This window comes from Heterocephalus glaber, unplaced genomic scaffold (assembly GCF_053883595.1).
Source record: "Heterocephalus glaber isolate CG9 unplaced genomic scaffold, H.glaber_assembly_v1.0 deba00000331, whole genome shotgun sequence".
NCBI classification, from domain to species: domain Eukaryota; kingdom Metazoa; phylum Chordata; class Mammalia; order Rodentia; family Bathyergidae; genus Heterocephalus; species Heterocephalus glaber.
Genome location: NW_028258142.1, coordinates 60281061 through 60305783, shown reverse-complemented (window position 1 = coordinate 60305783; position 24723 = coordinate 60281061). Strand labels below are relative to the sequence as shown.

The window sequence follows — 24723 nt, the reverse complement described above, 5'->3', positions numbered from 1 at the left end:
ATAGGCATACCTCCTGCACCCAATGGTATTCCTCAGATTGAGGTCACCTTAGATATTGATGCCAGTGGCACCCTCAATGTCTCTGCTGTTGACAAGAGTACAGGGAAAGAGAACAAGATTACCATCACTAATGACCAGGGCCGTTTGAGCAAGGAGGACATAGAGTGTATGGTCCAGGAAGCAGAGAAGTACAAAGGTGAAGATGAGAAGCAGAGGGATAAGGTGTCCTCCAAGAATTCACTGGAGTCATAGGTTTTCAATATGAAAGCAGCTGTTGAAGATGAGAAACTTCAGGGCAAGATCAATGATGAAGATAAACAGAAGATTCTTGATAAGTGTAATGAAACCATCAACTGGCTAGATAAGAATCAGACTGCAGAGAAGGAAGAATTTGAACATCAGCAGAAGGAGCTGGAGAAAGTCTGCAATCCCATCATTACCAAGCTGTACCGGAGTGCAGGTGGCTCAGCTGGAGGAATGCCAGGGGCTTCCCTGGTGGGGGTGCAGCGCCTTCTGGTGGTGCTTCCTCAGGGCCTACTACTGAAGAGATTGATTAAGCCAACCCCAAGTATAGATTTAGCATTGTTCCACACAGTAAAACATTGAAGGACCTAAATTTGTAGCAAATTCTGTGGCAGTTGTTAAAGTTTAACTGCTACAGTAAAATACTGGGCATTCTCAACACTTGACCATGGAACATGTGCACAGGTAAAAGATAACATTGCACTTTATAAGGACTGTATTATAAGTGGAAATGCAATGTCTTCAATAAAGTATTTAAAATTGGCACCATAAAAAATATTCGACGAACAATTTTGTCCATACTGAATACATAGACTTTTTTCTTGTCTTTACTCCCTGAACAGTAGAGTATTGCAACTATTTACATAGCATTTACATTATGTCAGGCATTGTAAGTAATGTAAAGATGACTTCAGTGTATGGGAGAATGTGCACAGGTGATGTACAAATACTGCACCCTTGTATATAATGGACTTGAGCACTTGCAGATGTTGGTATCTGTGAGATCTCTGGAACCAATGGCCCATTGATACTGGGGGATGACTGTGTGCTTTTTCATTCATAGAAAATATAAAATACATATGATATGTAAATAGTCAGTTTGTGTTCATTTAATGTTCTGTTACTATGATGCACTGTAGTAGCCACAGATTCTCCACCAGTCCTACCGAGGCACACAGTCTGCTGTCCTTTTTCTTGAGATGGGACTGGCCCAAGTGCTAATGGGACTGTGCTAATGAAACACAGCAGCAGGAGTGTGCTGCATGACTTCTAAGGGCAGGTCTCGAAAGATCTGCAGCTTCACTTTGATACTTTTTGGATTTTCTGTCTCATTCTCTGGAGAAGCCTAAGGAGCCATGCATGGAGGTTCATGTGGAGGAGAACCCAGGCACATGAACAGGGCCATTTTGGACCTTTCAGTCCTTCCAGAATCCTTGGCAAGAAATTGCAAAGCAGAACTGCAAAGTCCACCCACAGAACTGTGGGACATAACCTGTGATTGCTTAAAGAAATGGAGTTTTGAGGTAGTTTGTTGTACAAGGGGTAATCTAAAAATACGGTGAGTGTGTCAGTAAAAAATTGTTACAGTAAAAGACACATTGCCACTAATCTCCCTTTGCTTCGAACACACTTACCCCATCATTCTTGCCACTTTCTGAAGCAGCTCGTGATAAAAAGTTTGGTGACTGCTGCTGAGTGCATCCAATAAAAGGCAGGCTTGTAAAAACATGACGGGGTCCTCATCCACCTTACCCACTGGATCTGGCAGCGTGAGACTGCTGATGCTTGTCCAAAGTCAAAATGACCATGATGTGTAAATGTTTTGGATTGATTCAGGACACAGAGGCATCCAGGTCAGTGCAACTAAAGACACTCGTGAAGGAAGACTTTCAGAGCGGCTGCAGAAGGAGGCAAGTACGTGTATTCTTGGTATATGTGCGTTCAAAGCAAGGGGAGCATCTTGAGGAGAATTAACCACAATGTGTCTTTTACTGGAATAATTTCAAAAAATTTAAACCTACATTGTATTTTTGATTATACCTCATAGAGCAACCTGACTGATACAATAATATTCTCATGTTATTATAAGCATAATTTCAGTGGCTTCATAGTACTGTATCTCAGAGGGTATGCATGTGACAGTTCACCATTTCTCTATTGTTAGACACTGAAGAAATTCTCTTTTCTGTGATGAATAATGCTATGAAATATTTTAATGCAAAAATCTGAAGATGAAATTAGGACTATTTCCTTTAGTTGGCTCCCTGGAAAGAGAAATAATGTCAGGCTCTATGAGACCATTGGCGAAGATTTCTAAATTGCATTCCATAGGGCTGGACCAATTCATGGCATCTCTTCACCATTATCAGATTAGCACTGAAAACAAGCACTGAAGAAACCAGATAGTGGGCCTAAAGTCATCACAAAACCAAAGCATTTTACTAATTTAATAGGTAAAAATGATATTTTATTTTAAGTTGCAGTCTCTCCTTAGTGAGCTTAAGCTACTCAGATATTTAATAATTGCTTTCTATTTTATCATCATTGAATTGTATATTACTACTATTTGCCATTAAAATTGCAGAATTACTATTTTTCTTACAGATTTGTGAGAGCTCTTTGTTTTTAAACATGTTAATTTTTATGGCTCTGGAAAATATTATTGTTTACATATTAATTTTTGTCTGTTGTAGTTTTGATTTATGTAAGTTTAAAAAATCTTATTTACTTGTTCTTACTGACTTGTTTTTATGGTGATTTTTCTTGCCTTAAATTTAAATGTTCCTTTTGCCACAGCATTTTAAATCATTTAGGAAAATGTAATTTACATTCCAAGTGTAAATCAAGTGTTTTAAAACTTCTGCTATTTTCCTCTTTTTTGGTTTTTATATTTCCTTCCAAAACTTATTCTATATAATTTGTGCTTTGGGCAGAAAGTTTTTCAGGCTAGTCATGATCCATTTTTGTAAGTGTTTGATTTATGAAGGGTTTTCTATTTCTGGGGTTACAAAGTTCAGTATATATTAATGTAACTTGATTATGTAATTCAATTCTTCCGTGCCTTTATTTATTTTTTATTGAATTGATTTGTCATAGATTGATAGTGGTGTGTTGAAATATCTTATGATTGCATAACTGTCATTTCTATTTTCATTTATAATGGTTTTTACTTTATATGATCTGATGTCATACTGTTTAATGCAAAAGATTCATACCTCTGTCTCATTCATTCATCCATTTAACATTTATTGAGTGCTAGAGATACAAAAACATGGTCATTCCTCTCAAGGAGCTCACAGAGCTGTAGGCAAACCTACCACAAGAGCAGATAATCCGATTAGCATGGGGGAGGGATGGGAGGAGACCGGATGAGAGAGCCACCAGTTGTCAACCTGTGCAGACACTGCCTCATTCAGTCAGAGTGATCTCTGACTTGTTTAATAATTTCATCTGGAATTTTACTTCATTTAGTAATTTTGCCACTACTAAATTCCCATTCTTTTATAAGCTCCTTATAATTGCATTTTCTTTTTAAGTTCAATCTAAAAGTCTGACTTTCATTCAAGTCAGTACTGGGTTAATTTAACAAACCCTTACTGAGCTCCTACTACCTGTCAGGCACTGGGCTAAGCCTGGGGAATGGCAAAGACAATCCTCAAGGTGCTCTCACTGCAGGAGGGGAATATAGATGGACAACGCACGCTCGGACCCTGTAAGAGGAGTCCTTAGTGCAGTAGTCTTGGGCCCCAGAAGTTAAGCAGGAGCCATAGATTAGAAGAAGGAGGTTGGGATGGGTGTTTCAGAAAGAACATAGCAAGCCCAGGTGCCATGAGCGGAGAGACAGCCCGGTCCACTCTAGGAACAAAGTGTGGTTCAGCATGGTGGAGCCCTGGGAGTGCAGGATAATGGGTAGTGGAGGTAGAGAGGTGGGGTGGATCGTGTAGCATCCCACAGGGAGGCTCAATTTCAGGCAAAAAGGGAGCGTCACCTTCATCATCTTACATAGGTGAGCGATGGGGCTGGATTTGCTCTGGAGAGATTCCTGTGGGGACGGCATCGTCTCTCCTACCTACAGCTCTGATTACTGTTACTAGTGCTGATGACTGCTGCTAGATACCGGGTGCTGCTACCATGCTAGTCGCAGTTTCTTGTACTATGCAACTTGCCTTTAAATTTTGACTTTACTTCAATGCAGCTTCTCACTTTTAGTGTCTGCTTTTAACTTGCTGAATATTTCTGTAATTTCAAGTTGCAGTTCTAGAGATTAAAAAACCAGATCAATTCAGATTGCCTTCACTAGAACAGAATGAAGTTTTTTCAACACTAGAATTCTCAGAGGGTGCTAGACATTCTCATGTGTTCATGGCCTATTATGTCCTGACTCCTCAGTTTCTGATCCCTTGTAAAATCTGCTACTGATGAGCACCTCTGTATTTGTAACATCTTAGGAAGCATAAAGGAAAGAATATTAGGCTAGGAGATTTTACTGCAAAATTGTTGAAGATTTGTGATAATATACAAATAGGCTGTACTCAAACTAAAGGCTTACTAAGGAAACTGATTTTTTTTTAATCTTACCTTATTTCTGTCTGTAATATTTTAATTGTCACTTCTGCCATCTCCATGGCAACTCACATTCCATAAGGAAATGCTGTAGTCACTGACAACAGAGAAAGCTGAGGACTCTTATGTTTGCTTTTTCAGAAGTAATATTCTTCCATTATTATATAAGTTCTGTTTCACTAATGTGGGCTGTTAGATTCGTGATGTCACTACCGACTATTCTAGACTACCCAGGGCCAATCATAACATATTATTCCTGACAATGTGCATTAAGAACTCCAAATGCTTAGATTTTATGTATCAAACAAGGTCAAACTAAGTAATAGTTGAAAAAGCCTCAATACACTACAGAAGAAAGATGCAACATCTAGTAAAAGACAATAGGAGCTAGAAAAATAAAAGAAAGTCATCGGAGAAATTAGATTCTGATAAGTGGAATGACATTCTATCTTGGATTGCAGATTAAGATGTAAATACTGATCAATGCCATCTATAGTAAAATCTTCCTCAAAATCCCATTGACATTTTTATGTTTGCAGAAATAGAAAAATCTACCCTAAAAGGATCTTGGATAGCAAATTTAAAAAATCTTGAAAAGAAGAACAGATTCTCATACTTCAAAATTTACTACAAAGCTATAATAAATCAGGGTGGTACAGGCAAAAAGACATATAAACCTATGGGACAAAACAGAATACCCAGAAATAAACCTTGACTTATGTGGTAAACAACTTTCAACAAGAATGTCAAAATACAGGCTGGGGATTTAGCTCAGTGGTTCTGCCACCTGTCTCATAAGCGCAGGGTCCTGAGTTCAATCCCTGGTACCAAAAAAAAAAAAAAAAAGAATGTCAAAATAATTTAATGAGGAGAAAAGATAATCTTTTCATTAAATGGTGTATAATCCAGCAATTCCACTTCAGTTATGTACTCAAAAGAACTGAAAGCAGAAACTTGAAGAGGTATTTGTATATCCATGTTGATAGCACCATTATGTGGAACAATCAATGGACAAAAGCCATCCAAGTGACTGCCGGTGAATTAATGGATAAACAAAATATGCAATGAAAATATGCAGTGAAATATTCAGGCTTAGAAAGAAAATTCTGACATTCTGCAATATGGATGAACCTGAAGATACTGTACGAAGGGGAATAAGCCAGCCACGAGGAGACAAATACTGTATGATCCCACTTACAAGAGTATCTAGAAATAGGAAGTAGAATGGTGGTCACCAGGGGATGGGAAGAGGGTGAAATCTGGATACCATAATGGGTACAGAGTCTTAGACTGGCAAGTTGAAGAGTTGTTCAGTGGTGATTCTTGCACAGCAAAGTGAGTGTACTTAATGCCCCTGGACTCTGCACGCGTGCATGGTTACCATGGTCAAGTTTATGTTTTGTATGTTTTACCACAATGAAAATAGAGTTATTAGCTCAATATCAAGTTCTTTCAGGCACAAGGAAGAACATTAGATATATGGTTATGTCATAGAGAACCAGGGAGAGTAGGAAATTCAATTTTCTACCATTCTACATAGTTCACTCCCCAAATCCATGGAATGTTAAACTTTGCTCTGACTAAAATTAGCTCTTTGGAACAAATCACAGATAGTAACTTGATCAGCTAAGTCACGTGTCCTGCTACGGACAAATCCTCACAGCCCTGGGCTGCTTGGCTGTGTGAGGCTCCCGGGCAGGCAGGCTATGCAAAGCAAGGTTTCATTCTTGGAGGGAAGGAGTGGGAATTGATAATATATATTTTGATGCAAAACACATTCAATATAAATATGTTGAAAGCACAGAGAAGTAAGCATAGCGATAAGAAAAACTCCCACAGTCTCATAGAGCAGGGAGAGTCTGGGTGTATGCATCTTTTAAGGGTTTATTTCTCTGTGTTCATCGTTCTTAAATGGATCTAGTGTACACTTCTCATGTTTTAAAAATGTAATAATAGATATTGATTATCTTTCCATGTTGGGAAAAATAATTCTTTTATATCACTAGAACTGGTTTGTGGAATACTTCATGAAAGGGGTGAACCGAAGTTATTTGATTACTTTTCCATTTTCAGAACTCTAACTGACCTAATCTCTCACTAGGAGCATGTTCTGCTTTATGTTGTAGAAAGATTATGCTGTGACTTGCAGTCAGATTTAACTCTGTCACTTCCCAGCTTAGCTACATTGGGCAGATCACTTAATTGTTCTCAGTCTCATTTTCTTTATTATAAAATAATCGTAATGATAACTATAAAGCTAATATGTATTGAAAGCTTACCATGCAGTAGGTATGGACCCAAGCACTTTTACATGCATGATGTCATTTAAAGTTTAAACACACAAAGTAGGTAGGTATTGCTATTCCTACCATGTCTCAGGTGTACCTTGTGACTGTACTTTCAAGTGAAATAAATCGGACACACATGTTTAAATACCGCATTGTTTCTCTGGTGTGAGAAACTGAAAGTGGGAAGAAAGACCAAAATGTATACTAGATCCTGGGAAATGGGAAGGAAATGTTTAAATGAGAAGGGGAAGAAGGGAGGCCAGAGCGGGAAAGGAAAGAAGGGACAAGAAAGAAAAAAGAGAGAGAATAGGAGGAACAAATGGAAATAAAGCTTTCCTAAATAAGGAGGGGAAGAGGGTTCGGGGCAGGGTGCCTGACTGAGGCAGTGAGCCACGAGGCAGGGGATGGCCAGATAGGACTTGGAAGTGCAGCAGCAGGGAGCCCGCGGGGAAAGGGGACCCAGTGCTTTGCTGTGGGAGACTCAGGGACTGAGAGCGGTGAGCACAGGGCCTCCACTCGGCATCAGAGCACTTCTCTGGGGTGAATGCATGCACAGGGAAAAGGAGGCTGTCTGTAGTTTGGATTTGGGATTTGCTTCAAGGACCCATGTGTTAAAGGCTTGGTCCCTGGGGGAACTATTAGGAGGCCACGGATCTTTGGGGAGGTGAGGGCCCTAGAGGGAGATCATCAGGCGACGCAGGGCGTGCCTCCTGCTTTCCCTTTTGCTTTCTGGCCAGGATGTGAGAAGTTACGTTCTGGGATGTGCTCCCAGCATTGCCATCTGGCAGCCCCACCAGAGACCTACGAACAATGAGTCCTCCTGACTATGGTCTGGAACCTCTAAAACTATGAGCCAGAATAAACTTTCTCTATGTTAATGATTTTGAGTATTTTGTTCCAGTGACAGAAAGCTGCCTGCCATTGCTAACTTGGATTATAGAAGCCAAAGCTGTTGGTGTGCATCTTCTACCATTGTAAGGAGGAAACATATATGTAGTTGAAAGAAAAGGTAGCAAGAAAAACAAGGTGTTAAGGCAGAAAAACGAAAAAACCAAACAAGATCTTGGCCAGTGTTATTGACTCCCTGGATCTAACTGTCCCTAGGCTTTGGAGTTATATGTGCTGATAAAGCCCCCGTTGGCCAAAAAGAGTTTGAGTATGTTTGTGTCAAGGAAGCTGACAAGTATAGATATGATCCCTGCTCAGTGAATGTATGAATCAGTGAATGTATGCAACAACAGACAAATAACTGTGTTTTGACAAGGTCTCTACAGTAAGCACCATAAGAAATATATAAACAATGTACTATAGCAATGCAAAATATGGTGAGACCTATGTAAACCAAGGGAGAAATGTGATTGAAGCAAATCCCAGAGAAGAAATAGAAAAGCCAAAAAGACATGAAAATTGTTTTTCTGGATATTCTTCGTCACTTCCAAAAAGTATTGTACCCTAAAAACCCATAATTAATGATCAATTAAAAGAGAGGAAAGCAAAGACTCAAAATTTTACCACTGATAATATATTAAGTTAGAATATAGAACATGATGAATCAAAGCCTTTTTTATAAAAAAAACTAAGCAATCTTTCCATCCAAACAGGGCAGAGATAGAAAAGAGTTAACATGCTCTTTTCAAAACTTCCCCCCCTTAGGATTGCGGCCTTCGTAACACATTGATCGTGGACCCCTTCTCGCTGGACCTGTGCTCCACCTCATCTTTCTCCCGGAATGCAAGGCATCTTTGCCAATCAGCTGTATTTGGCCCTTGAGATTAAACGTCACCAGCATCCCCGAGGTAGGCAATCCTCTTTCAGAAAAGGGCTTGAAATACAGATTATGTGACTGGGCTCAAAGAGCACCACAAGTCTGTAACTATATCCCAGATCAGAATCGGTCCATCTCTCGAGTGCTTTATTCCACAATTTATATTCTTTTACTATATTTGATTAGGGGGGGTTAGTGTGAATTTCTCCATATAGTTTTCATTTGACAAATATTTGGAGCGACAGGATCAATACTAAGCACAAAGCGATTTTTACTAGAAACTAATGGAGGCATAATAACTATTGTAGAAATCTCTAGATGATGTTTCTCATGAATTCATATACGCTTTTGGCTGAATGCAGATTCTGAGGTGCTGCAGCTTAAGGAAACAAGGTGCACTTTAATGATGGAGAGAGTGCTTACCTTTTCCTTTCAGAGTGGGTGAAGCAGTGCAAATCTAAGAAGGTTTTCTGTGAATATGGTGAAAGCAAGAAAACAACTAGGGAAAAAAGCCAAGTTAAGGGTAGATCAATGTTGGTTTCAGGGACAAAGTATTGATGAAGGACTGCAAAGTAGGTCAGTGAACAAGATGGAGCGGGGTTACGTATGGAAATGTGTGCTTTGGAGTAGAATTCTGGCTCTAAGATGACTGTCTTCTTTGGGAGCCAAGGACTTGAGTTGGACGTCCGCTGCGGTCTTTCTATAAGCGGGTCTTTCTCCTAACTGCCTTGACTAGACCCTTCATATAATGTTAAATAGGAGCCATGAGACTGGATGTCCTTGTCTTGTTCCTGAAATTAGGGGAACATATCTAGTCCTTTTCTATTTAGTTTAAATTAGCCATTTAGAGATCCTTTATAGGGTGAGGAAATTCTCATCTATTCCTAGTTTATTGAAAAAATTTAAGTCATGAAATGTTGGATTTTATCAAATACTTATTCAGTACAAAATGATCATGACATTTTGGTTTTTATTCAATTGATATGATGTATTAGTCTTCAGATAGTTAAACCAGCCTCATATCTTTTGCGTGACTCCCACTTGGTCATGGTAAATAATTCTTTTTATCTGTTGCTAAATTTTGTGGGCCAGCATTTTGTTGAGGGTTTTTGTATCCATATTGCTAGTTTTATTTTTATATGATGTTTGTCTGGCTTTGGCGTCAAGGAAATACTTGCTTTATAACATAAGTTGAGAATTGTTTTCTTCTCCTTTTTGGGGGGGAAAAGTTTATGAAGAATTGGTATTAATTATTCTTTAAATATTTAATAGAATACAGCAATGAAGCTATCTGGGCCTAGGCTTTTCTTTCTTTTCTTTTCTTTTCTTTTTTTTCAACAGCACTGTGCAGTTTTATTAACCATTCGAGTACAGTAGCATCTGGTAAAATTGGGACAGAATTGGGATTGAAAAATGAACAGATATTCAGGATCTAACAATTTAAAAGAAGCCACTACATACTCTTTGCGCAAACATGTTTTTTCACAGAGCCGACACAGTACTAGCCATTAACCCAGTATACCAAGTATACTGAAGTAGAAAAGATGCAACAAGAAAAATTGCTACATTAGAAAGACCAACACTTTAGAAAAAGAGTAAAACACTTTTAGTTTCTCCCCTTTAACCCCTAAAACAACATCTTACAGTTTGGATCTACCTATACAGTCCTACCATCAGCTTCTAGAATATTTGTCAGGAGGGAGAAAATAAAATGACACTGGCCAGTGCAGTCTTCGGATATTTAGGAAGGGGAGGGGGAGAAAGTCAGTTCTCAGAACGAATTAGTCAGCTTCAGTTTCATCAGCAGAATCTTTGGATTCTTTGTTCTTCCGTACTTCTTCAATGTGTTTATCCTTCTCTCGCAAACGCTCCAGTTTGGCAGCCATTTGTGCCTCTCGGTTTTCTTCGTTAGCTTCCATTTTGTGGGTCAGTTTCTGTTCCGCCATTTTACTGAAGTCATTGTTCTCTTCTCTTGCTTTTTGAAGCCCTTCTTTCTCATGTTCTCGTTTCTCAGCAAGCTGCTTCAAGACTTCAGCTTCATGGGACTTGCGTCTTTCTTCTGCAGCTTCTAATGTCTTCTGCATTTCCTCCAGGGAAAGATCCTTCTTCTTTGGAGGAGAAAGGGGGAAATCTGGGACGGATTCTTTTCAGCAAGGGCTGAGAATCAGCTCAAAAGCCTGGCCTGAAGCACGTTTCTCCAGTTCTTTCACCTGAGTATCAGAAACAGCCATGGTGAATAAAGACCAGAGGCTGGCGCTGTGTTCTACACAGTCCACTGGCGAGGAGAGCCCTGCTCGGTCCGAGCCGCCTGGCCACGCTCAGCACGGACAGACCAGGCCGCGCACCCCTAGGCTTTTCTTTATGGTACCGTTCTTTTATTTTTTACTAATTCAATGCAGTCACTCAGGTCTGTTCGGATTGTTTATTTCTTCTGGGGTCCATTCTAATTAGTTTGTGTCCACATAATTTGAATGATTTAATTTATGGACATGCACTTGTTTGTAGAATTCCTTCATTAAAAAAATTCTGTAAAGCTTTTCCCCTTTCATTTACAGTTCCATTCGTTTTCTTTTATATCTTTGTGAATCAAGCTAATGACTCGTCAGTGATGTTGATCTTTTCAAAGAGGCGGGTTTGGTTTCATTACTTTTTCTATTTCATTATTTTAACTCTAATCAATATTATTTACGTTTTTGCTTTTTAAATTTAGTATGCTATTATTTTCTAGTGTCTTAGAAAAAGATTATGTGACTTGAGAACTTTTTTTTTTAACTGTATATCCTATTAGTGGTACATTTTAGGTATACAGTATAATGACATTCCTCATTGGAAATTTGCACCTTTACATAGTCTCTCTTGGTTCTTATTTTTCCCCATTCCCCTGCCCTCCCTTCAACCCCTCCATCCCTCCCTATTTACAAAGACTTTGTTTCCATTTTTTCATTTTCTCATATTAATTCCATTCCCTTCTTTCCTTTCCCCTACCCCTCCCACTTCCCCTTCCCCTTTGCACCTTTTCTTCCTATTTCACATTATCTATTATACCTTTTAGTCCTTATTTACACATTCAGTTTCTCACACCAGAGAAACTATTCGTTATTTACACGTGTGTGTCCTATATATTTCACTTAAGAGTATCACCTCAATGTTCATTCACTTAGCTATAAATGTCTCTAATTTCTCATTTTTTTATGGCTGAGTAGTACTCTATCTTACAAAAAACCCCCACATTTTCTTGATCCAGTCTCCAGTTGATGGAGAATTGGGCTGCTTCCAAGTTTTAGCTATCACAAATTATGCTGCTATAAACATGAATGCACATATTTCACTGTGGTGTGATTCTTTTAATTCTTTGGGGAAGATATCCAGCAGGGGAATAGCTAGGTCAAATGGGACTTCCAGTCCTAGTTCTTTGAGGTATCTCCACACTGATTTCCACAGTGGTTGCCCCAGTCTACACTCCCACCAGCAGTGGAGCAGGGTTCCTCTTTCCCCACAGCCATGGCAGCATTTGTTATTGGCTGATTTCATGAGAACAGCCATTCTTTCTGGGGTGAGGTGGAATCTCAACGTTGTTTTCATTTGCATGTCTCGAATGACCAGTGATGTTGAACATTTTTCATATGCTTATTTGCTATTTCTACTTCTTTTTCTGAGAAATGTCTGTTCATTTCATTTCAGATGTTGATTTTCGGATTGGGTCTTTAAATTTGGGAGGTCTGATTTTTTTAAGTTCTTTATAGATTCTAGATAGTAGACCTTTGTCTGAGGGACTGATGGTGAAGATTTTTTCCCACATTGTGGGTTGTCTCTTCACACTGCTGGTGGTTTCTCTTGCTGTGCAGAAGCTTTTAAGTAAGAAGAGATCCCACTTGTTGATTGTGCTAGTTCACGGGCAACTGAGGTTTTGTTCATAAAGTCTTTTCCTACACCAATATCTTCAAGAGTTCTACCTAACCTCGGTTCCAGCCAGGTCAGAGTTTCTGTTTTAATATTTAGATCTTTAATCCATTTTGATTTTAGTTTAGTGCATGGTGAGAGATATAGTTCTAGTTTTAGTCTTTGGCAAGTTGAAATCCAGTTTCTCCAGCACCATTTATTAAAGAGGCTATCTTTCCTCCAGTGAGGGTATTTGGCTCCTTTGTCAAAGATGAGGTGGCTGAGTGTGTCTGGAGTTGTTTCTGCATCTTCTAATCTATTCCACTGATCCTCAGGTTTTTTTTTTTTTTTTTTTTTTGCCAGTACCATGCTGTTTTTAATCACAGTAGCTTTGTAGTATACTTTCAAGTTGGGGGTTGTAATACCCCCTGCCATGTCTCTGTTACCTAGAATTGCTTTTGCTCTTCTGGGTCTCTTCTTGTTCCAAATGAATTTTTGGATTGTTTTCTCAAGGTCCATGAAGTATGCTGCTGGGATTTCAATTGGGATTGCATTGAATCTATATAGCAATTTTGGAAGTATGGCCATTTTCACTATGTTGATCCTTCCTACCCAGGAGCAAGGGATGTCTTTCCATTTTCTGATATTGTCTTTAATCTCTTTTTTCAGAGTGCTATAGTTTTCAGAGAATAGGTCTTTGATTTCTTTTGTTAGGCTGATTCCTAGGTATTTCAGTTTTTTGGATGCTATTGTGAAAGGAATTGTTTGCCCTATTTCTCTCTCAGCGAGTCTGTCATTTGTGTAGAGGAAAGCTACAGATTTTAGAGGAAAGCTACTGTGTTGACCTTGTATCCAGCTACTTGACTGAATTTGGTTATCAAGTCTAGAAGACTTTTGGTGGAGTTCTTGGGGTCTTCTATATAGAGTATCATGTCATCTGCAAATAATGACTATTTGACTTCTTCATTTCCTATTTTTATTCCTTTTATTTCTTTCTCTTGTCTAATTGCTGTGACTAATGTTTCCAAAACTATATTGAACAAGAGTGGTGATAGTGGACATCCTTGTCTTGTTCCTGACTTTAGTGTGAAGGATTTCAGTTTTTGACCATTTAGTATGATATTGGCTGTTGGTTTTTCATAGATGGCTTTTATCAGTTTGAGGTAGAGACCATCTATTCCAATTTTTTGTAGGGTTTTTATCATAAATGCATGTTGGATTTTGTCAAATGCTTTTTCTGCATCCATTGAAATGATCATATGGTTTTTGTCCTTGGCTCTTATTTTTTAATGTTTAAAATTTTTTTTTAGTTCTTTTATTGGTACATTTTAGATATACAATTCATTTACATTTATCATTGGGTCTTTGTACCTGTACATGATATATCTTGGTTCTTATTTTTTTTCCCCATTACCTGTGCACCCTTTACCCCCTTTGCCCTTCCCTATTTACATAGATTTCATTTCCATTTTTTTTTTCCTTTTCTCATAGTTTTTCCTTTCCCTCTTTTTCTTTCCCCTTCCCCTCCTTTCACTCCTTCGTCTTTGGACCTTTTTTCCTAGTTCAAATTATCAGTTATTCATTTTAATCATTTTAACCCTTGTTTACACTATGAGTATCTCATACTAGTGAAACTATTTCGTATTTACACATGTGTGTCCTATTTATTTCACTTAAGAGTATGGCCTCGATATGCATCCATTTCGCTATAAATGACTCTAGTTTTTCATTCTTTATGGCTGAGTAGTACTCCATTTTATAAAAAACCCACATTTTCTTTATCCAGTTTCCAGTTGATGGGCACTTGGGCTGCTTCCAAGCTTTAGCTGTTACAAACTGTGCTGCTATGAACATGGGTGCACATATATCACTGTGGTATGATTCTTTCAATTCTTTTGGGAAGATATCCAGCAGGGGAATAGCTGGGTCAAATGGGACCTCTAGTCCTAGTTCTTTGAGGTATCTCCATACTGACTTCCTCAGTGGTTTCACCAGTCTGCACTCCCACCAGCAATGGAGAAGGGTTCCTTTCTCCCCACAACCCCACCAGCATTTGTTATTGGTTGATTTCTTGATAGCAGCCATTCTTTCTGGGGTGAGGTGGAATCTCAATGTTGTTTTCATCTGCATCTCTCGAATGACCAGTGATGTTGAACATTTTTTCATATATTTATTTGCTGCCTTTACCTCTTTGCCTGAGAAATGTCTGTTCATTTCAGATGCCCATTTTTGAATTGGGTCTTTGAATTTGGGGGGTCTGATTTTTTTCAATTCTTTGTATATTCTTGATAGTAGTCCTTTGTCTGAGGTACAGCTGCTAAAAATTTTCCCATATTGTAGGTTTTCTCTTAGCTCTTTTGGTGGTTTCTTTTGCAGTGGAGAAGCTTTTTAATAAGATGATATCCCAGTTGTTGATTCTTTCTGCTAGTTCCCATGCTGTTGAGGTTTTGTTCATGAAGTCTTTTCCTATGCCAATGTCTTCAAGAGTTCTACCTAACTTATCTTCCAGCAACTTTAGTCTTTCTGTCTTAATATTTATATCTTTAATCCACTTCGATCTTAGTTTAGTGCATGGTGATAGATATGGGTCTAGTTTTAATGTTTGGCAGGTTGAAATCCAGTTTTTCCAACACCATTTACTAAATAGGCTATCTTTCCTCTAGTGAGGGTGGTTGGCTCCTTTGCCAAAGATGAGGTGGCTGAGTATGTCTGGAGTTGTTTCTGGATCTTTTAATCTATTCCACTGATCCTCAGGTCTGTTCCTTTGCCAGTACCATGCTGATTTTATCACAGTAGCTTTGTAGTATAGTTTCAAGTTGGGGATTGTGATACCCCCAGCCATGTCTCTGTTGCTTAGAATTGCTTTAGCTATTTTAGGTCTCTTATGGTTCCAAATGAATTTTTGGATTGTTTTCTCTAGTTCCATGAAGTATATTGTTGGAATTTCAGTTGTCATTGCATTGAATCTATATAGTAGTTTTGGAACTATGGCCATTTTCACTAGATTGGTTCTTCCTACCCAGGAGCAAGGGATGTCTTTCCATTTTCTTGTATCCTCTTCGATCTCTTTTTTCAGAGTGGTGTAGTTTTCAGTGTAGAGGTCTTTTGCTTCCTTTGTTAGATTGATTCCTAGATATTTCATGTTTTTGGATGCTATTGTGAAAGGAATTGTTTCCCTAATTTCTCTCTCAGTGAGTCTGTTATTTGTGTACAAGAAGGCTATTGTTTTTTGAGTGTTGACCTTGTATCTGGCTACTCTACTTAATTTGTCAATTAAGTCTAGAAGTCTTTTGGCGGAGTTTTTTGGGTCTTCTAGGTAAAGTATCATATCGTCAGCAAATAATGACAGTTTAACTTCTTCTTTTCCTATCTTTATTCCTTTTATTTCTTTCTCTTTTCTAATTGGTGTGGCTAATTTTTCCAGAACTATATTGAAAAGGAATGGTGATAGTGGGCATCCTTGGCTTGTTCCTGATTTTAGCATGAAAGTTTTCAGTTTTTGACCATTTAGTATGATGTTGGCTATTGGTTTTTCATAGCTAGCCTTAATCAGGTTAAGATAAAGACCTTCTATTCCAATTTTCTGTAGGGTTTTATCATGAATGGGTGCTGGATTTTGTCGAATTCTTTTTCTGCATCTATTGAGATGATCATATGGATTTTGTCCTTGACTCTGTTAATATGGTGTATTACATTTATTGATTTATGGATGTTGAACCATCCTTGCATCCCTGGGATAAATCCAACTTGGAGAGGGTGTATGATCTTCTTGATGACCCTCTGTTCTCTTGATGACCCTTTAGTTCTCTTTTTGGGTTGGGTCTTTCCCTGGTTTTGGAATCAATGTAACACTTGCTTCCAGGAGTGAATTTGGAAGTATTGCTTCCCTTTCAATTTCCTTGATGAGTTTAAAGAGTAATGGCATTAGTTCTTCTTTAAATGTCTTGTAAAATTCAGCAGTGAAGCCATCTGGACCTGGGCTTTTCTTTGTTGGTAAATATTTTATTACATTTTCAATTTCACTCATTGTAATTGGGGTGTTTAGAATTTCTATGTCTTCTTCATTTGACTTTGGCACTTCATATGTATCTAGGAATCTGCCTATTTCTTCTGTGTTTTCCATTTTATTGGAGTAGAGGTTTTTGAAGTAGGTATTGATGATCCTCTGGATCTCTGTTGGATCTGTTGTGACTTCACCTTTTTCATTCGTTTTTTTTTCCCCCATTAACTTTATTGGTACATTTTAGGTATAAAATACAGTTACATTCATCATTGGGATCTTGTACCTTTACATGAGTATCTTGGTTCTTATTTTTTTTCCCCTTCCCTTGCCCTCCCTTCACCCCCTCCACCCTTTCCCATTTGCAAAGACCTTGTTTCCATTTTTTTCCTCTTCTTATATTTTTTCATTTCCCTTTTTTCCCTTCCCCTACCCCTCCCAATTCCCCTGCTCTTTAAGACCTTTTCTTCCTGTTACACAATATCAGTTATACATTTTTAAAATTACAATATTAAGATCTAGGAGACATTACCATGGATTTACAGAATTTAAAAGGATATAGAAAGCATATTACAGAAATCTTTTTTGAAATAAATTTGACAACTTCTAAGAAGTACCTTGGAAGACAAATTAATGAAACTAACTCTGGAGGAAATATAAAATTTGAAAAGCACCTATTAAAGAAAGTATATTCCTAGCTTGAAAACCTACCTATATGACAACAGTAGGCTCATAAACATTTTAACTGATAAATTATATCAAACAATTAAAGCAGAAAAAAGAAGGAACACTTCTCCCCTCATTTTAGGAACTCAACATTGTGCTAATCCTAAAACTTGGATAAAGATAATAGAAGAAAAAAGTGTGACCATAGATAGAAATTTGTTTAACAAAACAAACTCTTGGAAGTCAGATGTGGCAGTATGTAGAAAGTGGTTTTGTTAGAGGGATGGCAGTGTTGGTTCAGCATTGGAAGATCCAGCCCCAAAAGTCATCATTAAAACAGAGGAAAGGAAAAAGCCATAAGATCCTGTCACTAGTTGGAGAAAAAGTATTGGACTAAATTCTACAGCTGTTCATGGTAAAAGCTATCAGGAGTCTAGAAGTAGAGCAGAACCTTCTCAACAGATCAAAGACATGTACTCCATACTTCCAGTGAGAATGCCTTATATGAATGGAGAAGATACAATGGTTTCTCCCTAAGGTGGGGAACAAGGGCAGATATGCTTACTCTTTATCTGTCCATTAAACTTTGAAACCTAGGCCCCACCAAAATAGTCTGGCAATAAAATGACACAATTAGGATAGGATTGGCACAGCAGAAGCAAAATCTTTATATGTAGATGAAATGATCATCTACAGAGAAAATTCTGAGAAATCTCTAGGAGCTCCTAGAACTTGTACTTGAATTTAGCAGGATTAGAAAACACAAGGTATATATAAAAATTCAGGTCTGTGTATACTTGCTATAAATGAAGAATTGGATATTGAAATTTAAAAGTTATGTAGGAGTACAAAGGACCTAGAAAAGTTAAAAACAAAAATAAAAACAGTGTTGGAAGATGTTTAGTACCTAATTTTAAGACTTCTAAAGCTACAGTAATCAAGGCAGTGTTGGTGTAAGGAAAGACATATAGATCATTGGAATAAAACAGAGAATCTAGAAATAGAACCACACATATATGGTCCACTGAGTTTTGAAAGATTATTTAACATTAGCATTTTATAGAATATAAACTCAATTCAAGAGCTGAGGAAGAGATAGTGTTTTCAGCAGACGGCACTAGAACACCTAGTATCTGTATATAAAAAATTAACCTCAACTCTTTATTTCCATGCATGAAAATAACTTGAAAGGATCTATGAACCTAAATAAGAAAGCCTAAAAGTATAAAACTTTGAGAAGAAATTATAAGGGAAAATATTTATGAATTCAGGGTAGGCAAGAACTACCTAGGATACAAAAAACATGATGTATAAAAGAAAAAAATTGATAAATGAGATTCCATCAAAATTTAGAACTTTAAATGACATCATTAAAATGAAAAGTAGTCCTTAAACAGACCATATTTACAATGCATATAATCTATGAGCAGAATATATAAAGAATTCTTAGAGCTCATTAATAGACAACCCAATTAAAATGTAGACATAAGAAGATGATAAATAGCCAGTATAGCACAAGGAACGGTGTGCAACTCTAGAATCAGAAAAATACTAATAAGTACAATAATAAGATTGAATTATACACTCATTAGGGAGATGAAGTTAAAAGTTTTAAAAGCCTTGTCATGACTTTTTCTTTTTGTTGGATTCTCCCCCTTTGAGTTTAATTTGTCACTCCCAATGGATTCATTTTACTGGGTTTTCTGGGGTTGTGATCCTCATTGTCTTTTCCTAGGGTATTGTATAAAATTTTTTGGAGTGCTGGTTTGGTATTCATGAAGTTCCTGAGGTGCTCTTTATCATGAAAGTATCTTATTTCTCCATCAATTTTGAAAGATAGTTTTGCAAGGTACATCAATCTGGGTTGGAGGCTGTTTTCCTTTAGGGCTTGAAATACATCACTCCAAGCTCTTCTTGCCTTGAGGGTTTGCATTGAGAAGTCTGCTGTGATTCTGATGGGCTTTCCTTTGTATGTGATTTGTTTCTTTTCTTTCACTGCTTGTAGAATTTTGTTCTTCTGTTGGATTTCTGGAATCCTAACTATTATATGCCTATGTGTAGATTTTTTTTGATCAAGGCTAGCTGGAGTCCTATATGCCTCACTTATCTGTACATCAAGTTCTTTTCCCCTGTTTGGGAAGTTTTCTGCCATCACTTCTGTGAACAGTTTTTTTTATGTCCTCTGCACTCTCTCCTCTTTCTTCATTGACTCCAATGAGTCTTATGTTATTCTTCTTTGCATCGTCTAGCAGCTGCTGGATTGATTTCTCGTGTTCCCTTACAATTTTAAAGCAATTTTTCTTTTCCTCCTCACTAATTGCAGTCTTATCTTCTATATGTGAAATTCTATCCTCACATTGGTTCATTCTGCTTAGCAGACTTTTGATGGAGTTTTTAATCTCTTGGTAATCTGTTTGTATCTGTTTTATGGATTCCATTTGCCTCCTATGTTGGGATTCCATCATGTTCCTCAGATCCTCTATTTTTTATCTGTGTTCTCTCTAGATTTATTAATCATGTCTTGCACAATGAGCCAAATCTTTACTGTTATCTGAGTAATTATTTCTGATTTCATTTTTCCCAGATCCTCTTTTGTTGTCAGTTCAGAGAGTCCAGGTGGTTGAGTATCAGATTGTTCCATCTTGTTTCCCTTTGGGGTTGCTGTAGGTGATCTGGAAGTCTGTTTTTGAGGCTTGCTTATGTATGTTCTCATTTCCATGGGGGTGGGGTGCTTCTGGTGCCCATGCAGCTCACCTTCTCTGCCCTAGGAGCTTGGGATGGCAGCAGGGGTGCTTCCTTCCGGGTTCTGGGACCAGCTCAGCTTCTCTGCCCTAGGAGCTTGGGATGGCAGTGTGGGAGCTTCCTTCTGGGTGCTGGGACCTGCTGAGCTTCTCTGCTCTAGGAGCCTTGGATGGAGGTGGGAGCTTCCTTCCAGGTGCTGGGACCAGCTGAGCTTCCCTGCCCTAGGAACCTGGGATGGCAGCGGGGGAGCTTCCTTCCGGGTGCTCACCTTTTTCATTCTTAATTGCATGTATTTGTGCCTTTTCTTTCCTTTTTTTGATAAGGTTGGCTAAAGGTTTATCGATTTTATTTATTCTTTCAAAAAACCAGCTCTTTGTTTCACTGATTTTTTTGTATTGTTCTCTTAGTCTCCATTGCATTGATTTCTGCCCTGATCTTTATAATTTCCTCTCTTGTATGAGCTTTGGATTTGTTATGCTCTTCTTTTTCTAGGAGCTTGAGGTTCTGCATTAGGTTATTTATGTGAGTTTTCTCTGTTTTCCTAATATGGGCATTCACTGCATGAATTTCCTGTGTAGAACTGCTTTCATTGTGTCCCATAGATTCCTGTATGTTGTACTGGCATTTTAATTTACTTGTAGAAACTGTTTAATTTCTTCTTTAATTACTTCTGTGACCCATTGGTTGTTCAAGAGGGTGTTATTCAGTTTCCATGTGTTTGTTGGGGTTTTGTGGTTTCTTACGTTATTGATCTCCAATTTTATTGCACTATGGTCTGATAATATACAGGGGGTAACTTCAGTTCTTTTACATTTACTTAGATATATCCTATGAGCTAGCATGTGGTCTATTCTGTAGAATGACCTGTGTACAGCCAAAAAGAATGTGTATTCCGATTTTGTGGGGTGGAACACTCCGTAAACATCTATTAAGTCCATTTGATCAATAGCTTGGTTCAGTTCTAGAATTTCCTTGTTAACTTTTTGTCTAGATGATCTGTCTATTTGTGATAGTGGGGTATTGAGGTCCCCCACTACAATTGTGTTAGTGTTTATTTGGTTTTTCATTTCTATTAACATTTGTTTTGTATAGTTGGGGGCATTTGTATTTGGTGCATATATATTTAGGATTGTCATCTCTTCCTCTTGGATTGTTCCCTTCACAAGGATGTAGTGACCATCTTTGTCTTTCTTAATTAGTTTCGGTTTGAAATCTACTTTGTCTGCAAATAAGATTGCTAGCCCTGCTTTCTTCTAGGTTCCTGTGGCATGGGAAACTTTTTTCCATCCTTTTACTTTCAGTCTATGAGTTTCTTTTTGAGTTAGGTGTGTTTCTTGTATACAGCATATTGTTGCATTTTCCTTTTTAATCCATTCTCCCAGTCTATTTCTTTTGATTGGTGAATTGAGGCCATTAACTTTGATGGTTATAATTGATAGATACTGATTTATGCTTGTCATGATGTTTTACTTTTGTTGGCTCTTTTATTTCTTATTTTTTCCCCCTTTCCCTTTAGTGTCTTACCTTGCCTGGTGGCTTTCCTCTGTTGGGCCTCATGGAGTTGTGACCTTCATTGTCTTTTTCTAGGATATTGTTTAGAATTGCTTGGAATGCTGGTTTGGTGTTCATGAAGTGTCTCAGATGTTCTCTCTCATGGAAGAATCTAATTTCCTCATCTATTTTGAAAGATAATTTTGCAGGATACAACAGTCTAGGTTGGAGGTTATTTTTTTTTAGGGTTGGAAATACTTCACTGAGGCTCTCCTTGACTTGAGGGTTCATGTTTAAAAGTCTGCTGTGATTCTGATGGGCTTTCCTTTGTAGCTGATTTGTTTCTTTTCTGTAACTGCTTGTAGGATTTTGTTTTTCTGTTGGGTTTCTGGGATCTTGACTATTATATGTCTAGATGTAGATTTTTTTTGATCATGGCTAGTTGGAGTTCTATATGCCTCACTTATCTGTATGTCCATTTCTCTACCCCTGTCTGGGAAGTTTTCCACTATTACTTCTGTGAACAGTTTTTTTATGTCAATTGTGCTTTCTCCTGTTTTTTCATGGAATCCTATCAGTCTTATGTTATTCTTCTTTGCATTGTGTAGCACTTGTTGGATTGATTTCTTGTGGTCCCTTACTATTTTTAAGAAATCTCTATTTTCATGGTCTCTAACCATGATCCTGTCTTCTATATCTGATATTCAATCTTCAGATTCCCTGAATCTGCTGTGGATACTTTCAGTGGAGTTTTTGATCTCTTGAATATCTGTTTGAATCTGTTTCATGGATTCCATTTCTTTCTTGTGTTGGGCGATCATGGTCTCCATTTCTTTCTTGTGCTGGGTATTCATGGCTTCCAGCATGTTTCTGAGCTCATCTATTTTTTTATCTGTTTCTGTTCTAGATCCTCTAATCATGTCTTTCATTCTGCTCACCATCTCTGTGGATATCTGGGAGATTATTTCTGCTTTGAATTTTTCTAAGGCCTCATTCATCTGTTTTGTTACTTCCTGTGCTGTCAGTTCAGGGTGTCCAGGTGGTTGATTATCAGACTTTTGCACCTCATTTCCCCCAGAAATTGCCTTTTGTGGGGTGGAAGTCTGGGTTTGTGACTTGCTTAAATACCTTCTCATTTTTGTTTTTTGTACTGTCCCTGGTTTAGTTCCTGGGTTGATATTATGAAGTTGTTTATTGTAAGTATCTTTGTTGATCTATTTAAAACCGTTATGGAATGATTGCTTCTCAGAGGTGTCTACCAGATATAGCTGGTTTTTAGGTTTTGAGTCTATAATGACTCTAAGGCTATCTCATTTTCATTATACCAGGAAGGAAAACTGTTTAGATCAATCATGGCACCTTAGCCCAAGTCATACAATCAGCAACACCATAGCATCAAATACCTCTTAAAGAATGACAATTTGTGGTAGTTATTAATCTATCACCTTTAGCTGTGTGACTTAAATCAAGATCGAGGACCAACCCAACATATACTGAATAAACTCTCCAATATAACAAGTTTACCCTTTGGGATGGGGAGTTAGAAGGGGTTAGGAGGGAGGGATAGATGGGAAGAAGGATAGGGGAAGGTTAGCAGTGTGGCCAGAGGACACAGGTGAGAAGGAAAAAGAGAATAATAGGAAAATAAAGAAGGACTCTGACTGAGGACCAGAACAGGGACAAAAAGGGAAGATGAACAATGTGGGAGAGCAAGAGAGTGAGTGTAAAAGAGAGAGAAAGGAAAGAGAAAAGAAAGAAGAAAAGAAAAGAAAAAAAGGAGAGAAAAACAAATACTGGCAAAGAGTAGGGGAAAAAAATTAAAGATAAGAGGAGCAAAAGAAAAGGGAAAAAAACCAAAATAATAAAACTAATTTTGGGATTAAAAAATAACCATGAAGATGAAGGGCCTCTTTCAGGGTATGTCTCTGCTGTCACAATAGACAACATGGGTTGCAGTGTGCAGATATAAGTCAATGAGTCTCAGCAAGCTAGTTGCAGACCTGTGAGATTCAGGCAGATTTCTGGCTGCAAGACCCAAGTTGAGCTCCCTGTCCTCCCATAGGGTTGAACTTTGCAGAGTTGTATTGCAGGTTCCAGCTGCCCTTCCCCTGAAGATAGTCCCGGTCCTGATGGGAGGTGAAGGTGACTCCAACTTGCCCAGTACAGTGGTCTGGTGGTCCAGTGTCCTCTGTGTCTTTGTAGTGTCGAACCAGGTGGCTGTACAGAGGAGCGTGTGTGTGTGTGTGTGTGTCCAGTGGATTGCTGCCAGGGCGTGGGCTGATTTGGTGCGTTCCGCTCAACTGGCTATGTTGCTGCGACGTTGCTATGGCGTCCGCAGACCTGCCTGTCTGCAGGGGGCTGATTTGGCACGTTCCGCGTGACTCTGGCTCTATTGATATAGTGTATTACATTGATTGATTTGCATATGTTGAACCATCCCTGCATCCCTGGGATGAATCCCACTTGTTCAGAGTGTATGGTCCTCTTGATGATGTTCTGCATTCTATTTGCAAGTATCTTATTAAGGATTTTTGCATCTATGTTCATTAGTGAGATTGGCCTATAGTTCTCTTTTTCAGTAGGGTCCTTCTCTGCTTTGGAAATCAAGGTGATGCTTGCTTCTAGGAATGAATTTGAGAGTATTCCTTCCCTTTCAATTTCATTGAAGAGTTTAAACAGTAGTGGCAGGAGTTCCTCTCTAAATGTCTTGTAGGATTCAGCGGTGAAGCCATCAGGACCTGGGCTTTTCTTAGTTGGTACGTTTTTAATTATGTTTTCAATTTCATTGATTGATATTGGGTTGCTTAGAATTTTTAGGTTATCTTCGTTCCACTTTGGTAATTCATACATATCTAGAAATCTGTCCATTTCTTCTGTGTTGTCCATCTTATTGGCGTATAGGTTCTAGAAGTAGGTATTGATGATCCTCTGGATTTTTGCTGGGTCTGTTGTCATTTCACCCTTTTCATTCCTAATTGCATGGATTTGGGCCTTTCCTTTCCTTTTTCTGACAAGGTTGGCTAAAGGTTTGTCAATTTTGTTTATTCTTTCGAAGAACCAACTCTTGGCTTCATTGATTTTTTGTATCGTTCTCTTAGTCTCCATTGCATTGATTTCTGCCCGGATTTTTATAATTTCTTCCTTTCTAAGGGGTTGGGTTTGACCTGCTCTTTTTCTTCTAGAAGCTTGAGGTTCAGGATCAGGTTGGTTAGTTGGACTTGCTCTGTTTTCCCAATATGAGTATACACTGCTATGAATTTCCCTCATAAGACTGCTTTAATTGTGTTCCATAGATTCTGATATGT

General features: G+C 38.2%; 1 long non-coding RNA gene and 1 pseudogene across 4 annotated transcripts in view; one reads left to right on the top strand and one right to left on the bottom strand.

Moving 5' to 3' along the window:
- LOC147830163 (uncharacterized) overlaps positions 1-24723 on the top strand; it is a 708257-nt gene that overhangs the window by 95250 nt on the left and 588284 nt on the right. For 3 of the 4 annotated variants that reach the window (XR_015444498.1, XR_015444499.1, XR_015444501.1), the window contains exon 2: positions 8529-8671. The exons of the other annotated variant lie outside the window; for it this stretch is intronic. This is a non-coding gene — a long non-coding RNA (uncharacterized LOC147830163). The remainder of the gene's footprint in view (positions 1-8528; positions 8672-24723) is intronic. 4 annotated transcript variants of the gene reach the window in all.
- On the bottom strand, positions 10143-10873 carry LOC101723980 (stathmin pseudogene; annotated as a pseudogene).